This window comes from Acromyrmex echinatior, chromosome 10 (genome assembly GCF_024713525.1).
Source record: "Acromyrmex echinatior isolate Ae372 chromosome 10, ASM2471352v2, whole genome shotgun sequence".
Lineage (NCBI taxonomy): Eukaryota > Metazoa > Arthropoda > Insecta > Hymenoptera > Formicidae > Acromyrmex > Acromyrmex echinatior.
The window spans coordinates 11,338,911-11,351,430 of record NC_141861.1 but is presented as its reverse complement, the minus strand read 5'-3'; the positions used below and the strand labels follow the sequence as shown (position 1 = coordinate 11,351,430).

At 39.7% G+C, this 12,520-nt stretch overlaps 1 protein-coding gene and 1 long non-coding RNA gene across 4 annotated transcripts in view; both read left to right on the top strand.

Moving 5' to 3' along the window:
* Window positions 1-12,520, top strand: part of LOC105150662 (uncharacterized) — a 202,638-nt gene that overhangs the window by 49,696 nt on the left and 140,422 nt on the right. The window lies entirely within an intron of this gene.
* LOC147908315 (uncharacterized) overlaps window positions 1-12,520 on the top strand; it is a 45,463-nt gene that overhangs the window by 32,430 nt on the left and 513 nt on the right. Inside the window, exon 2 of the long non-coding RNA XR_015546485.1 lies at window positions 12,102-12,516. This is a non-coding gene — a long non-coding RNA (uncharacterized LOC147908315). The remainder of the gene's footprint in view (window positions 1-12,101; window positions 12,517-12,520) is intronic.

Sequence of the window (12,520 nt, the reverse complement as noted above, 5' to 3'; positions counted from 1 at the left end):
TCTATAATTAATACACATCTTTTTGGTATATATAATTTTAAGAAATATACAGTCTATTTTATATTTTATGAATAAATTGTTACCCAGCAAGAAATGATTATCAATTAAACATCGAATCGACATCAAATCGATGTTGAAATCATCGATATTGATTTGACATCAATTCGATGACTCATTTCTCGCTCGATAATATTTAATTTTTTAAAATAAAGTTTTTTAAAAAATATTTTCTTTGTACGAATATTTTTTGTACTCATTGTATGTAGTGTAACGTCTGCCGTAACAAAATCCGCTTATTAACGATGAATGTCACTAGGCACAACGCGAGCGTCAATGCTATAGGCTCAATACCGATCGCGACGCTGAAATCGTTGCTATGGCAACGATGTCCTCCCTGAGCGCTGTGATACCGAGCTCGAAATGTCACGCGCTCATCACGTGCGATTAGCGAGATCAATGCGCCTGCGCAAACATAAAATGCGAGATAGAGCAATAAAATAAATGAGTAAACAAATGCACGTTATTGGCCAGCCTTTTCAAAGCACGTCGTAGTCTATACCACGGATAGCTATTTTCCATTGACCCTAAAAGAGGGAAAAATGGAAAATCGACGACCAATTCAAATGCATAATTAGTAAATGCATCATTCGTAAAAATATCGTGTTGCCAAAATCAGGACGATACAGAGTGCAATTACCTAACGGAATTTCGCACGCCAAGTGCCCAAAAGGCATCTCAGCAAACACAGCAGAGAGTCCGTTAGACAATTGCTAAACGAACTCTTCGCAATAATAAAATGTATATCACTGGATATCCAGCGGACGATCCGAGCACCCGAGAGCGCGGGAGATCGCTGAAGGAGGCCGCAACCGTCCTTACGCATCTCCTATAGCGAAAAAAATCGAGCCAATTTAAATTAGTTAGGAAAATCAAATTAGCAAATATTCTAGAACGATAGTTAGTTAATCTTTTGACCGCAAAACGCCGACGGCCAAGAGTACATAAACAGAATCTTTCCGAGGCAAGAAGCACTTCATGAAAGTTAACATTGGATAATACTTTTGTTAAAGCTCTTAGATACGAAATTTCTGCTTAACTTTCGTCAGCGTTTTCCAATCGCAGATACGCGATTGCCGTATGAGACAATGAGATTCCTGAAGTTTGAATTAGCCGTAAGCTGCAATTCTATTGCCCTTCTCTTTTATACTTTTTGTTCTTCTATGTGCTACCGTGTAGCAAATCGCGAGAATTTCACGAGCTCTTCATTTCCTTTTTATTGTTCTTCTTTTTGTGCGTGTATGGTTACGTTAATAATAAATGTAATAGATGTGTCGAAATGGTCGCGTGTTCATTTTTATTTTTCTCATTTCTTTTTCTTTTCTTTTTTTCTCTCCTCATTTCTTTCGACGAGAGGAATAGGAATAGCACAGGGAAAACCGCTCCTCGAGTTTTTCTCCTTCTCTCCACGAGCAACGTAACCTTGGAACCTGAGCAGCGTAACCTTGGAACCTCAGCGCGTGAGTCCTTTTCAGCAGCTCCGAGCCCTCCTGCCCCCTACACTCTTCAGGGCCTTTTCGGTACGTGAATCCTCCTCAGCGGCTTCGAGCCTTCTTACTCCTGATTGTCACGTGCTCGACCACGAGTCCGCGGTCGCCTTCCGAATGAGGAGCTAGAGAGCGCCCTGCCACTCAATCTCGCCTCTCCTTGTCCGCATCATTCGCTCCATCCCGTTTCCACCAGGCCACAAAGGAAAAGGCTCGGGCAGAGTTCGACTTTTTCCCCCGGATACGTCATCGCACCGTAGTAGATAGGGAATAGACTCGCTTTTTGGGGGCACCCGTCCCTGCCGCGCACTGTAGATTTAAGCGAGACAATGTTCGCAGAAACGCGATGGGCCGCTAGGTAGGCCGGGAGCAAGTGTTGCGCGCCTTGGTGAGGGAGTACTACCGGGTCATGAATTTCAATCTACGAGTATTGATCCCGGTAGATCCAAGAGACCACCTCCTGAGAACTACCTGATTTTTCCGGCAACCACCGCATCCTCTGCCGTCGCACCAAACATTGCGGATTCTTCCGCGGATCGAAACGGTGATCGTTATAGTGAGAGTGGTACCCTGGCCGCCGATCCGATCGCCGTCTTTCGCTCTTCTTTTTCTCTTTACTCAATCTTCGTCTTCTTCTTCAGTTCTTATCGTCTTAATTAGCGCCGTTAATAAAATTATAGCTTTTATCGTTACGCTCTGCGCCTTTTTTTCTTTCCCTTATATTATTATTACTATCTATTTGCGCGGCTAGAAGAGCCAAGGTTTCCGTTCTTCTCCTCGCTTCCTCTCACTCAGGCGGATTGTCTCCGCCGCAAGGAGCCTAACGCTCCGCGTTACGCCGTCCACACCGACGGCTGGACGCAATCCTGGACGTGACAGTAGGTATATGTATTAAAATTCTCAGAATTAGGTAATTGATTATATGTATGAGAAGTGTTGTAATATTTATTTATATGGAATTCTAGTAGATATATTAGGCAGGTTCTGATCCATGAGACCAGAGGGGGCCGCGGGGCGTGGAAGTACTCGAAAATGCGGGGAAGGAGGGGAAGGCGCGGGAAGTCCCTATTGATATATGTTTACCGATATGATGGTACATGCCGCCATGTTGTGACGTCACGTATCATTGGGAACCGCCGCCGCCGCCGCCGCGGACCCCGCGTCCATCTCAAAATGCGTTTCGGGCCGTCGCCGCGAACCCAGTGCCCACCCAAAAATACATCGCGAATCACTGCCACCACCCACCCCAAAATGCGTCGCGGTACTATAACGTGAACTTTTGTCTAGAAGATCGGTGGAACATCATCGATGTATCGATGTATCGGCTGCTGAACAAAGCGCCATCAATGAGGGGTAGATGAAATCATAATGCGTTCTCATAGTTCTTTCTTTCAAGGTCAGAAACATCGATAATCATATTTTTTCTAAGAAGAGATCGGTGACACGTCGTCGATGCTCCGACCTAAGGGATGATAGACAAAGGGACAAAGAAGTCGCAAATGGAATGTATAATGGATTATAAACGTGCGACACCTCAGTTGCGCATTTAAATATTACCAAATCGATTGCAATAAGTATAATGCGAAAAGTATGACTGACCATAGTGCGGACGTTGAGGACATGGATGGTGTGAATACAGACAAATTATTGCAATGGAAATAAAATTTGAGGACATATTGGACTAAGAGTCGTCCAACGAAAAAGTAGAATCCAACGATATTGAATGTCTTATTGGGTTGAGCGACTGCAATATGGATCACGCAGAGAAATTTGTGCAGTCTTCCGGAAATCCGTGCGTTGAACATTCGTACTAAGTACTGCAAAATCTGCTGTTATTATACAATGTATGATATCTCAACTTTATGTCGACCATGTATGATTTATTTGCGGAATATTGGCGTTAGGAATATATTTCATCAGCACAAAGACTGTTCTTTCCATACATTAGACAGCAGGTGATCGTGGTCGGAATGCGGAGAGTTAACATTGTATTCCCGTGCAGCATGTGCCACACTCTGCGCCTATTGAAAAACTATTAAGTGCTCCGTGTAAGAGTGTGATCTAAAGACTGTGAAAAAGACATGGAAAATCATGAGCGAATGAAACGCGAACTGCTGGAACAGTACGCCGGGTCACTATTCTGGTGGAGTGTTTCGCGTGGCTGCAACGATGCGACAAGTGCATCGAGCTTGAAGAACTTTGCCAAGCGCCTTGTCATTGGGCACAGACAATCCGCGGTGGCGAGGATCGCGTGATTCACGGATGCAAAGTCGCAATTGGAACGACGTTTCGTGCACATTGGTGGCAAGTACGCGAATGGCAACGAACGATCTCTTGTCTGGCGAGAAATCGACGCCGCGTTCAAGAATCGTTCAAGAGTCATATTGACAGATGATAAATTCTAATCACATCGAGCCGCGATGGTTTTTAGAAGATGCTGACAATGTAATTCTAGAGCGAGTGCGAGACGCCATAGAAAGACATGGTAGCGTAAAAGTGAACACCGCGTTCAACGGCGAGTTCGCGACGAAGGATAAACGTACTAATAAGAGCATAATTACAAAGAACAGCGAGATATATCGATGCACCGATATGCGCGAGTGGTACGAGCGACACGTCGTCGAGCCTATTTTAGTCTTGCTCGAAGAGTTCCAGAAACGTAATAGCGAGTGGACATTTTCGCGAATCCTCAACTTGACTGTTAATGTGAATAAACTAAATCCCCTGCGCGGGATGTCACTTCGAGGTGCCGCGAAAAATTATACTTAAGAAAGCAACGTGCGTTCGATAGACAATGCGTTTCGCTTAGTCAGTGATAGCCGGTTAAAAGTCATGTGAATAGAAAATCGTCGCATCTGCATTATATGACAGTGTTGAATCTCGCGGATATCAAATTTCCGATGTTTGAAGAATTCCGAAATTCGAAAATCTCAATAACATATCGATCAACGTGTACATCGAAGATAAGTAGATTTTCCTTTCTCTACGGCTCATCGATGACAAGAAGGAGAAGCATATCAATCTCCTGTACTTACAAGATTCACGCAATGATAACATTAGATACTTTGCGTGGATCAAGAACCTGTCGTGTCTCGTGAGCTCGCAGATTAGTGGGAAAAATAACAAAAAATTTTTCTGCGACCGATAAGTATGATAAGGAAATAAAAAGAAATAGCGACAAAAAATGATTTCTCTATTTACAGATGTCTCCATTACTTCAGCTCGTGCGAAAAATTGCAGTCGCACGAAGTGTACTGCTAGAAGATCAACGACTGCTGCCGAGCGAGGACGACAGGTGACTCGAATTCGGCAACTATAACAATCGGGAACGAGTGCCGTTCATCGTCTACGCTGACTTGGAGTGCGTTCTACAAAAGATTGAATCCAACAAGGAAGACGTGTCGTCATACCCGTTTCAACAGCATGAAGCGTTTATTATAGACTACTACGTACGATGCGCGTACGACGACACATTATCACTTCTGTCTGTGATGAAGACTATATAGCGTGGTTCGCGCGACAACTTAATGGTTTGGCAAATCGCGTGAAAAATATCACATCCGCCAACGTGCCCATGGAAACGTTGTTAAACAGCAATGGAAAGCGTACCGTAGTGCGACGCGTTGTCACATCTGCGAGAAACCGTTCGCGCCGGACGATATGCGATCATTGTCATCTCATCGGTAGATATCGCGGTCTAGCGCATTCAAAAATTGTAAATTAAATTATAAAAATTCATTTTATATTCCGATCGCATTTCACAATTTATCGGGCTATGATATAATGCATTTTATAATTAAGGAAAATTGCTACCACGTACGGACATATAGATGTACTACCGATAACCAAAGAAAAATATATTTCATTCACTAAACATGTTGATAGACCAAAGATAAAATGAAAAGAATTTTCAGAAAAATTGTGTAAAATTAAAGTTCATTGATTCTTTCAAAATTTTAAATGCAAACCTCGATAAATTGGCGTCGTATGTCGACAAAAATAAATTAAAAATTGTACATTCCGAATTTTGTAAGCTCAGCGCGGAAGATTTCGATTTTCTCATACGAAAAGATGTCTTTCCGTACGAGTACATTGATTGCGTTGAAAAATTGTAGGATAAGCGAGAATTATTTTTCAGTTCGTTGACAGGTGATACCGTATTCGAGAGCGATTACGCTCACGCTGTGAATGTATGGTAGCGATTCTCCATCCGACGCTCGACGAGTACAGTGATCTGTACTTGAAAACTGATGTCTTGTTATTAGCCGACATTTTCGAAAATTTCCGCAATAGTTGCATTGCGAGTTACTGTCTCGATTCGCGCATTATTACATTGCCAGGTTTTACGTGGGACGCCATGCTGAAACATACACGCGTGAGATTCGAGTTGCTCACCGAAATTGATATGGTTATGTTCATCAAGCGCGGTATAGGCGATGGTTTCAGTCAATGTTCCGGCAGATAGGCTAATAACAAGTACATATGTTCGTTCAACTCATCGAAACCATCGTCATACTTGATGTACTACGACGTGAATAATCTGTACGGACGGGCGATGTATCAACCTTTGCCATACGCCGAATTTCGACGGATCAAAGACGCTGCGAACTTTGACGTGAGCGCGATCGCTCTGGATTCACCTACCGATTATATTCTCGAGGTCGATCTTGAGAATCCGCAGCATCTATGACCAACACACTGACCTACCTTTCTGCCGTACGATAAACCGGTCGATAAGCCCGAAGATAAATTTCTAGCGAATATATGTTGTATGATAAGCAGCGTTACGTTATCCACTACTGCAACTTGCAGCAAAATAATGTACTCGTTACGGTCACGTAACAAAGTGCTACAATTCGCTCTCCATGGCTTCGTGATTATGTTGAATTCAATACACAATTTAGAACGAAAAATTTAGCGCGAAAAATGATTTCGAAAAAAATTTGTATAAATTAATGAATAATGCGATATTCGGTAAGACCGAGACCATAGAGAATGTGCGCAATCACGACGATGTAAAATTAATAACAAAATGGGATGGAGACAATGATCGCGAAACTGAATTTTCACAGCCGCTGCGTCTTTCCGGAAAATTTGATCGCCGTTGAAATGCGTAAACTCGACAAGCTGATTTACGTGGGTATGTGCATACTCGATATCGAAAGTCTGCTTATATGAATTTTACCACGAGTACATGTCACTAATGTATTACGACAAATGTAAGATCATGTACATCGACACAGGCAGTCTCATTTACTATATAATATGCGACGAGACTGTGAAACGCGATATCGCTAGATTTGACACGAGAGATTATCCGACAGACATCGTGTACGATGCCTCTTGCGAACTAAAAAGTACCCGGCTTGATGAAGGACGAGAACAACGGTGCGATAATGACCGAATTCGTTGAACTCAGAGCGAAGATGTAGTGAGAGTGGCAAGAAGAACACTAAAAAGGCGAAAGGCATAAAGAACATCGCAGCATTAATGATAACGTTCGACGATTACATGCGATATTTGAACGAAGAGATCGAAATGACTTAATTTTGTATATGCCGTAAATCGTGTTTACGATCTAAATTACACGAGGTTTACACGATATCCGAATTGAAAATTCGGAAAAAAATATTATATGTTGCTATTATGTATTGCTATTGTAATTTACACTTTTTTTTTACATTTATACAAGTATTATTATGAAGGCAAGTCAATAACTTCTTAGAAAATCTGTCAGAGGACATTCACAGTGTCATGTCACATTACTTTTTGACAAGTAGCATTTTTCATTTTTGATTACTGTCAAATTTTGAACGGAATTCATCGTGTGGTTTCATTTCTGTAGACGAATTAAAGTGAATAATTTTTGTATTTTTTACAAAATGAAAAAGAACGAGTTTCGTACAATGATCAAACATCTACATATGAAAGGTTTAATGCCGAAAGAAATCAAAGCTGAGTTGGATGTTCATAACACATCTGCACCAGCGTTTGCGACAATTGAATGAATGAATTTAAACGTGAACGTACATCCACATATGATACACCTCATTCGAAACGTCCAATTGAGGCTGCTATGCCAGAAATTATCGATAAAGTCCACGATATTGTTTTGACTGATCGAAAGTGCGCGAGCTTGTTGAGGCCACAGGCATATCACATGGCATAGTGATTTCAATTTTGCACGAACAATTGGGTATAAAAAAGCTATTGGCAATATGGGTGCCGCGTTTGCTCACTGTGGACCATAAGCGCGACCATATGACGATTTCAAAACAATGTTTGGAGATGTTTCAACGTAATCCAGATGAATTTCTGCATCGATTCATTACTGTGGACGAAACATGGGTCCATTATTCACACCCGAGACGAAGGAACAGTCAAAATAATGGACTCAACTGAATGAACCATCCCCGAAGAAGATGAAGATGGCCCCGTGAAGTCGGCCGGAAAGGTAATGGCCACAGTTTTTTGGGATGCACGCGGTATAATTCATATCGATTACCTTCGAAGCAAACGTCGTCGGAGCAAACGATCAATTACTACGACGATTAATTACGGCGATTATTACGCAGCTTTATTGGATCGTTTCAACATTTTAAAGAAAAAACGTCCCTATTTAGCGAAGAGATGAAAGTGTTCTTCCATCATGACGGGTTCGCATGTGGCCGGCACCGATGGCCAAATTCAACGAATTCTGCTATGAATTGCTTCTTCATCCAGCATTTAGCCCCCCTGCGACGATTTTCTGTTTCCAAACCTGAAGAAATGGTTCGAAAGAAAGAGATTCACCATCAGAGAGCAGCTCATCATCGAAACAGAGGCTTATTTTGAAGAGTTGAACAAATCATATTATTTGGACGTCTTGAAAAAGTTAAAGAATCAAGTGTATCGAACTGAAAGGAGACTATTTGAGAAATAAAAATGAATCGATCAAAAAAAATGTGTTTTACTATGTTTTTCTAAAAACTTATTCCTCGTAGTATGTTTTATGTAATAGCATTTATTATGTATTACGATTATTGTACTTTCATATAACACGTATCGTATGCTTTTAACATTTATATATGTATTATATACTACTAGTATTTTAATTCACACTTTATGTATCCCATGTTTTTATCATTTATGCGTATTACTATTATTTTGATTTACACTTTACGTATGTTTTTTACATTTATATAAGTATTATATAACTATTATGTATTACTATCTATGTACATATGTATTCTGCTTCATATATAAGTTGTTACAAATAATTATGTATTTTATATACTCCAAAATGAATATGATGAATGAATAGTAATAAAAAAAAATATACGTTTTATACTTATATTGATATATAATATTTTTTTATATGTAGAAAAAATACACGAATCAAAATTTTATTAAATGAAAATTGTTTTTGTGTATTCATGAATTGTGCAATTCTTCGAATCCTAGCCACTTGACATATACCTTGTTTCCCTATCTGCGCAGTACTTTCTCCACGAGATACACGTCCGGATGAGTAGCGCGATGCAACTCGTGCTCGTAAAACGTACCAGCGACGGATTTTTCGCGATAGTCCTCCAGTAGATAGGTTACGAAATTGGTAATGCTACACTTTAATGATTGTAAACATCTCGGTAGTTTAACTTGGCGTGTAGCCCTTCTCAAAAATTGTCTTGTACTTGCTCACCGAATCGTTCACTTTGAATTTTACCGGACCAGCGATTTTTATCACGCTGTACACCGTCCAAGAGTCTTTCGGCGATTATGGGAGTTACGTCGGCGGGTCGCATGCCGATAGCGCGATGCTTTCGCACGTTGTAATCTGATACGAGACGCGGCAGCGTTCATCCTTCTCATCATCCCACTTGTAATTGCCGTTGAGTGTAAACATTTTTCACATGTCATTTTTGAGCGTGCGATTGAACCGCTCGACTACTAATGCTTTCAACGTTAAGTACGTGGAATAGTGATTAACATCGTGTCTTTTTAAAATTTTCTGCACATCGGTATTGTAAAATTCCTTCCCCATAATCATTTGTAAATTTTTCGGACATCTTCCACTCGCTCGAATTATCTCAGCGATAGCATCAGCCATCTTGCTTCCACCCTTGCTCTTGAATACGGCCCACGCGTACTTGCTTAACATATCGATGACGGTGAATATGTAGTGGTAACCTCTGTTGAAGCTCGAGTACGTGCGCATCTCGACGATATCAGCCTGCCACAGATCGTCGTATTCTCGAACTATGACATGCCTTCGCGGAAAATTTCTTTTCGTCGGAGCGTGCAATTCCTCGACGAATTAACGTTTCTCGGAGCTAATTTTTCTCTTTTCGCTGGATCTCTTTTTCATAATTCGACGCATAATACAAAGAGCAAAAAGTATTTTTTCTCGCTGACGTCACTTGACTGACTCGTTTTGTCGATATGCGATTTAATTTATAATAAGACCGGTGTCGCGTAATTCCTCGATGATCGTTATCATGAGCGTTGTGGCCCGCTCGGTGCGAAGCGTCGAGCAATAATAAACGATCCATTAATTCGTTAGGATCGTCCCACATAATCGATCGCGTTGTCGTTCAATGACATTGCATGAGGTAATTCCTTTCCAGATTTCTTCTTCTGTTTCTTGGATGTGATCGACATCAATGGCGCGATTAGGTATTTGTATCCCCTTGCTCAATAATCGGTCCTGCGAATGATGCTTGTGTTTGTGCGCGTTCGTCGCCAGTAGCATGCTCTTGTACTTGTATCGTTTTCCGTGTAGAGGAGATCATCGGGAATTCTCTTGAAAATTAATTCGTAAAGACCAGGTGTATCATATGCGGTCGATAATTATGTTGTTCGTATCATCCACGTCGAAACATTTATTGCCAAACATCAATTCATCCTTGTGTAGGTAAACGCCGTACACATAATCTATACTATATAATAGATAAGAATGCAATGATTATCTAGATTCATACTTTCTTCAATAGTTGCGTTAATGAATCGCGTAATATTGTTGAGAGTGTAGACATAAATTCATATTATTGTCCAGCAATGGCGCAAAAAATTAAGTGTTTATTATCATATTTTCCATTATACTCTGGAGTAAATTGATATTAAAATTTGGATTTGGCAAAGTACATAAATCCAAGTTCATCTGCAGTTGAATCTAATGATATCAAACACAGATTATTAAAGTACAATTCGCAATCGATGCGAATAGATACATTTTTAACGTTGCATTCAATCTTTTTCCAGTAAAGCAAAGTTAGTCATGTCAGAAATTAACAGACCGATATTACCATCGACGTCAAATATTAATACACATTATGACACGACAAAGCAAGTTTTATTACGTAATAAAATCAGAGAAGTTCCTGATGCAGATGAAATTGCTGATCGGGGAACTGAGATCGGTCGCGATGTAGACGAATCAAATTTATTATTGACAGATATTAATCAAGGAGATACATGTCAAAATAGTGAGAAACTTCATTCAGATATTGTTATATGTTCGACATTAGACACAAAACTATCCGTAAATTTTGACAAATCGGATGAAGAACCTTGTGAATTAGTGGCGGAACAAAACTGGCTTAATAAAAATAATAAAAAAAAAACATACTTATCTAGATGCATGTCCTGTTTGGGATACGTTTAATATTAATAGAAACCGTGTTGCGTTAAGTATATTACTTAAATGGTAATATTTCTCCGCGCACGCACGGTTTTAAAAATAGGATATATTATAATAATGTAATTGTCAAAAATACATGTGGTTTTGATAGCAAACATTTTGTGCAAATTGTTACCGCGGCATGTGTGCACGAGAAATTTAAAGAAATTGTAGATGCAGCTACAACAGATGTTTTTAAATTTATAAAATCTTTTGTACAACATGGTCTAACAAAAAAGATACAAAAAATGCGAGCTGAAATTTAAAAAAATGTAACATGTTTTGTACAATTCCTGACACTATAACAATAGATGCCTTATCAAATGTTATCAATTTATGCGAATATGTATAATAATTCAAGAAAATTACAGCTATTTCGAAATATGTACATGTGAAACATGTGAGAACATAAAAATTGTTAAGAAGTGCATTTTACTTTACATTTTGATAAATGAAGGAGTATTAAACAAATACGGTTTTGCAAAAATTGGATGCAATAAAAGAGGGAAAAGTTTTAAAACCTAAATGTAGTAAATTTGATAAAGAGTGTTCTGTAAGCATATCGTACGGTGCACAATTATTTATTGAATCTATTTATTATATCTTCGATTATAACTACTCTGCAGGACATTCCACTATCTATTCAGTGCCGGATAAGAAAATATTTTTGTGTTTTCTGCTATTTCCGTTCGTCATACGGAATTGTCCTTTTGGAACAATGTTTAGAACAACTAGAACAATCAGTAGCGAGAAGAAATTGCTTGATTTTTCAAAAAGGGGGGCTAGCAAAAAAAATCCATTTTATTGGAAAACGATTTGGAATAAGATAATATTGCTTTGGAACAATATAGAACAAACTCAGAATAACCTGGAACAATTGTCAAAATTTTAATTTTCAGAAAAACGGGGGCTAACTTCACATACATTCCTTTGTCGCCAAGTCCGCCAAGTCCACTGCCATCGAAGGAAAAAACGAGATATTGGCGATAGCTTAGGAAAAAAGCACCAAAGTCACCAACGTGCTCATCATCAACGTCATCGATGCCATCGATAAAGTATAAACATTGATAAACTCGCGAACAAAGAAAATATGTAGAAAAAACGTGATAAAACGTATCGTGACACGTTCGCAATTCTTGAAAAGAGGGGAGGAATTATCCCCTCTTCGATTCTCGAAGTTTTACCATATACGTCGCAATTTACGCGGATGTAATTAGTCTTGCGATTACCCTTGTACGAACGATTGAAAAAATATACTTCGCTAAAGACAGCAACGCATCGTGCCATCGAAACGAAGAAGGACTGCAGTATCATGTAA